Genomic DNA, 6,111 nt, shown 5'->3' with positions numbered 1-6,111 from the left:
TCACAATTATCTCTCTGTGGCTCGAATTCTTTGATCATTCCTGCACAGGAGTCTAGAAAGCTGGTCCTGCACATATGTGGGGACCCTTTTCCACCCAAGCGACAGAAACTGCTGCCAACAGGAGCAAGGCCCCTGGGAAGCAGGCATTCCTTCTTCCTCATTGCAAGGTGGAAGGTGCCACTGGCAGGGGACGGCCTTTTCTGTGCTTTTGTATTCACTAGCTCCACAAAGACCTACTTGCCACCTGGTCATAACAGGGAAAAACAACTGAGGTTACTTCCTGTTTCTCTTCATTTGTTTACTCTACTGTAACAAAGCAGACCTCACCCACTTTGTGATCAGAGGCTGCAGCCAGGACGAAGTGCTGACCTAACAGGAAGAAAATGAAACCGTTTTGAAGGGAATTTCTTTGCTGATGACTCAACAGGTTCCCTTCTCCTGTCCCACCGGCCTGCGAGAGACTATGTGTTGGCAAGAGTTAGGCTAGAGGTTTGAGCCCTGGTTCCCGGACCTCCTGATCTCTGATGGTGGCCAAGTCCATGAACCTTTCCAGCCCTCCACACTCTCATCTGCAAAATAGTGCCTGCCTCATAAGTGTGTCAGGCAATTAAAGGAGTCAATATCTGCACAGTGTTTGGAGCAAAGTCTAGCAGATATGAAATACTTTACAATTATTAGTCATTATTGTCACCTCGCATATGCTCAGCAGAAAATGTTTTAAAACAGCCATAAACAATTTATCAAAGAAGAAACACAGACCGGGCATGGTGGCTCATGCCTGTAATCCCAGCACTTTGGGAGGTTGAGGCAGGTGGATCACCTCAGGTTAGGAGTTTGAGACCAGCCTAAGCAACATGGTAAAACCCCGTCTCTACCAAAAATACAAAAATTAGCTGGGCATGGTGGTGCACACCTGTAATCCCAGCTACTCGGAAGGCTGAGGCAAAATTGATTGAACCCAGGAAGTGGAGGTTGCAGTGAGCTGAGATCATGCCACTGCACTCCAGACTAGGTGACAGAGTGAGACTGTGTCTCAGAATACACACATACACACACACACATATATATATACACACATATATATATTCTGTATTTACCCTTTAAAAAAATTTTCAAATGTCCAGTAAGCCACTACTGGTAAAGTACAGCAACCCCTCTGGCAAATGCATGGCTGCATTGGCTATGTTCCTTCCCTTATTGGAGGGGCTTTTGCAGAGATAAGAGATGGCCCCATGGTGTAGTTCCGTTTATCAAACATGAGTGTGCTGGGTGCTAGAGCGTGGAACTCCTTAGGTGTAAATATTCGCTCTGTCACTTGATAGCCATGTGGACTTGGGCAAGTAATCCTTGGACTTCAGTTTTCTTCTTGAAAATGCCCACCCCATAAGCATGGGGTCCTACAAGACTCCGCGTGATCTACCCCAACCCCCCAATGTCTCATGCAAGGCTCCCCTCTGGGCTCACTCCTCATTAGCCACTCAAACTTCCCTGTGGCTCAGTCCTGCCATGCAGCTGATCTTGGACCACTGTCCCTAGAATCTGACAGGCCAGCCCTTCCCCTTCTTAAAGTCTTTGCTCAGATTCACCTATTCCATAATGCCTTCCAGGAGTGCCTAACACTGCAGGCTGCCTCCACCACCCATCTCCCTTCACCCACTAGCTTACTCTACTCTTCTTTCTCCATCGTGCATATCACCTTCTCATTCACTACACAATTCCCCTTGTTATTTATTATTCACTGTCTCCACCACTAGAATGTAAGCCCGTGAGGACATTTTGTTTAGTGCTGCATCCGAGCTCTCCGAATAGCACCCAGCACGTATCAGACACATGGTCCACAGAAGACTATGGTTGCCATATGGTGGAGTGCACATAGGGTACCCAGTGCACAGGGGGTACTGCAGGTGTGTCAAGCTGTGCTGGCAGGCAGCATTCACCCCACTCTTCTCTGGCCAAGAATCCTCATCTCCCTTTGGAGTACCATCCCCAAACACACCATAAGGTCCTGGGAAGACTCACACCACAGCTGCCCTTTCCGTGAAATCTGCAACCTGAAGAAAGTGGCCTACTTGTGGAGCACAGCCGCAGATCCATCCACAGCCCTGAGAAAATCTGCATTAGCTCCTGCGGACTGGATCCCCGGCCTACCTTGGTTCTTCAGTTTTTCCTTCCACTCCTTTTTGAGCCCATAGCCTTCTAATCACTTTCTTCTTTAATCACATTGAAGCAGAGCTGGCTTCTATTGTAAGCATAAGGAAGAAAAAAATCTTCTCTACCCTCTTAGGTTCAGTGATGGGGGTGTGTGAATTAAACTGACAACAGACAGATTAACAAGAGAAAAATCATACAAATGTTTGCTAAGTCATGTGTATTCATGGGAGCACTCAGAGGATGGAAAAGGAATAGGGAGAAAGGGTAATTATGGAAAGCACATTACTTTTTTTTTTTTTTTAAGTAGAAACGCGGTTTCTCAATGTTGGTCAGGCTGGTCTTGAACTCCCAACCTAAGATGATCCACCCACCTTGGCCCCCCAAAGTGCCGGGATTACAGGCATAAGACACCACGCCCAGCTGGAAAGCACAATACATTTTGGAAAGATAAATAGGCCCTCAGGAGAACAGACAGAAGGTATGACAGTCTTGTGACAATGTCTTTCTGGGTAGGATGCCAACTTCTCTGAAAAAAGATGAGAGTTGCTCCTGGGAGGGGATTTATAATAACTGAGTTCTTTTGGTAGGCTCCTCCTTTAGGCAGGTAAGGAATTTCAGGAATTCAAGTGCCTTCAACTCAATAGTTACAATAATCCTTATACCAAAGTGGCGTATTTTGAGGCGGCATTTCCTGATCCCCTTCACTAGAAACCAAAGAATCCTAAAGATAGATTTTGCTTTCTTAATTTATCTATTTAAATGCTTTTATGGACAGTAAAACCAAGGTTAGAAACATTAATTTTTTAAAAACATTAATTTTTTAAAACATTTTTTAAAAACATTAATAACTGGACTAAGCCTTAAATGTGTTCATGTACAGTTCCTGCCCAAATTACCCCCAAATCGTCACTTTCACAAACCAAAAAGCTGCCCAGTGTCGTCACATTCTGCAAACTACAGGAGCTGTCAAGTCACAAACAAAGCTGCAGGTGAATCCTACTGGCAGTCATGAAATATGTGTTAATTACCAGCAGAATCTGATACTGAAAAAATAATGTTTAAAAATCCCCTCATCCTTCCCAGCACCCATGGCCTCTAGCTTTCATGGACACCCTATTAGCAAAAGGACATCCATTTGTTTACCCATTTCTGGTTGCTACTGGTGCGCCTGAAGAATTGATGTTTGCGTTACCAGCTTTCTGGCTGCTATGTTGAGACATCATCAGATTATAAATGTACTTGGGTGTGTATCTACTTTAGGTAAAGATGGATATAAAAAGTAATAGAAGAGTAAACAAGGCAAGCTTTTCTAGTATAAACTGGAGCACTAAAATCTAACAGGAATGGAGAATCCCATCTGTTTAAAACTCTAACAAAGAAGAGGGACAGTTTGAATGAGTGTGGAGAAAACTGAGGTGGTCACCAGTATGCCAGTTCCATTTCTGATTCAACTGAAGCCTTTACTTAGTCATCCCACCTGCTTTTAGATTTCTCCATGTGCCTAGAAAGTAAGTTTCCTTTTACGGGAGCTGTATTGATCATTTCTGATAAATTAACTAAATGAGATGAGTTGTTCATTTAGTAAAATGCATTGTCACTTGCTCATTGGTGCAAGAGATATTTGTGCACATTTACAATGTGCGAGCAAGTGCACCTGGAGCATGAAGGTAAATGACAGCTCCTCAGTTCCGGCTGCTGTGAGGATGCACTCTAAGAGGAGAAAAGAGGTGAGCACAAAACTAGCCATGCTCAGGGCAGAGCATGGTCAGCATCAGAGGAGAGTTAGAAAGTTAGAGTGTGTAGGTTGATTCCATATCAACCTAGATGCCCATCAATGACAGACTGGATAAAGACAATGTGGTACATATACACTATGGAATACTATGCAGCCCTTAAAAAGAATGAGATTATGTCTTTTGTGGGAACATGGATGAAGCTGGAGGGTATTATCCTTAGCAAAATAACACAGGAACAGAAAATCAAATACTGCATGTTCTCACTTATAAGTGGGAGATAAATGATGGTAACTCATGACCACAAAGAAGGAACAACAGACCCCTGGGGTCTACTTGAAGGGGGAGGGTGGGAGGACGGAGAAAAGCAGAAAAGATAACTATTAGGTACTGAACTTAATGCATGGATGATGAAATAATCTGTATAACAAACCCTTGGAACCTGAGTTTACCTATATAACAAACGTGCACGGGTACCCCTGAACCTAAAATAAAAGTTAAAAAAAAGAAAGGGTGGTTTCTCTGGGCAAGGAACGGTTCCCACCAAGAGGTGATATTTGAGCTTTAACGTCCAGCAATGCCTTCCACAGGCAGAAGCCAAGGTCCAGGCACAGAGGCGGTTAATTCTCTAAAACAAAAGCACAAACAGGGATAGCATCAGCTGCTGCAGAAGTAGCTGGAGAGGACACCGGCTGAAAGAGGAGGGCACAGCTGTCTCGTGGGCCCCGGCCTTGGCCGTGTGCAGGGGAGCCCTGGCCTCGACAGTCCCACTCCACTACCACCTTTTCTTTGCAATTTCCAAGACCGGCAGCATTTTAAAGCATGAGTTAAATATAGGTAAATGTGTGAGTCAATGAGTTCACAAGAGCAAAAAGGGCCAAACAAGGATTTCAAATCTTAATTGAAGGAAAACAGTCAATAACTGATTCCTCTACTCTCTCAAATCAATGGAACATTTAGCAAAGAGTTAAGCCAAGCTGTCTCATTCTAAGAGTTACACACCAGTTACATTCTGAACCACATCCATGTTCAAATCTGAATTGATCTCTAATTCCAAGCACATAATGCATGAAGTACTTTTGTTTAAATCTTATTTCTTTGTTAGCTTAAAGAAACCCATACAAGGGAAGGCAATTGAAAATTAATCATGTCTGCTGAGATTACAATGATCACAGGTAGTTTGCCCATTTCACTTTCTCCTAAGTGGTCTTTTATTTTTTCAATTTCACTATTGAATAGTCATGAGTTTTTTTGTTTTGTTTCGTTTTTTAGATGGAGTCTTGCTCTGTTGCCCAGGCTGGAGTGCAGTGGTGCAATCTTGGCTCACTGCAACCTCCTCCTCCCGGGTTCAAGCAATTCTCCTGCCTCAGCCTCCAGTGTAGCTGGGACTACAGGCGTGGGTCACCACACCTGGATAAGTTTTGTCTTTTTAGTAGAGACATGTTTCACCAGGTTGGCCAGGCTGATCTCGAACTCCTGACCTCAAGTGATCCACCCCACCCACTTTGGCCTCCCAAAGTGCCAGGATTATAGGCAGGAGTCACCATGCCCGGCCATGAAATCTTTTTTAAAGGACATCAGTGATCTAGTATTTTTATTTATTGCAAATTGTAAAATAAAATTTGTACTTGATTATAAGTTTTTGTAAGATATTAAATTTTTTGAGAATAGAAAAACCAAATGAATAATATCCTAGAATCAGTCAAATTATTTGATATATAAATAAAATGGGTTTTGTGAGGTATCTGAGGAGCCTTGCGGAAGCTGTGTGAGAGGCGTTTATATTTATCTAATGGTTTCTTCTTGTGCGTTCTTCTTCATGGCAGATTGCGGCTGGAGAGCAGCACAGGTATGGACCTTGCCGGAGGTTCATTTTTTGTTGTGGCTTTTGTTATTTTTAAGACATTATTTGACCAAGAAGCATCAATTCTGAATCAGGGCGATGACTTTTCTCACTTTGGATTTATTGTGCCCTTATTTATTTAAGATGAGCTGAAAGAGGCCACCAGCAGAGGACACCCAAGAAGTCCTTACAACTGGTAGAGGAAGCGAGGAGAAGACAAAAAGGGGAAAATGCCCACCCACCCCACACTGCTAAATCTGTGAGATGACTGGTTTTTTTCCAAAATGAAATTAAAATTGAGGTGGGAGAAGAATCTTAGTGAACCAGAATGTTTCTAAGAAATTCGGACTCAGTGGCTACTGTGAATAAGTGTAGCTCAGGTAG

Source organism: Macaca nemestrina, chromosome 5 (genome assembly GCF_043159975.1).
Source record: "Macaca nemestrina isolate mMacNem1 chromosome 5, mMacNem.hap1, whole genome shotgun sequence".
NCBI lineage: Eukaryota > Metazoa > Chordata > Mammalia > Primates > Cercopithecidae > Macaca > Macaca nemestrina.
The sequence above is the reverse complement of the archived record's forward strand: the minus strand, read 5'-3'. Positions refer to the sequence as shown.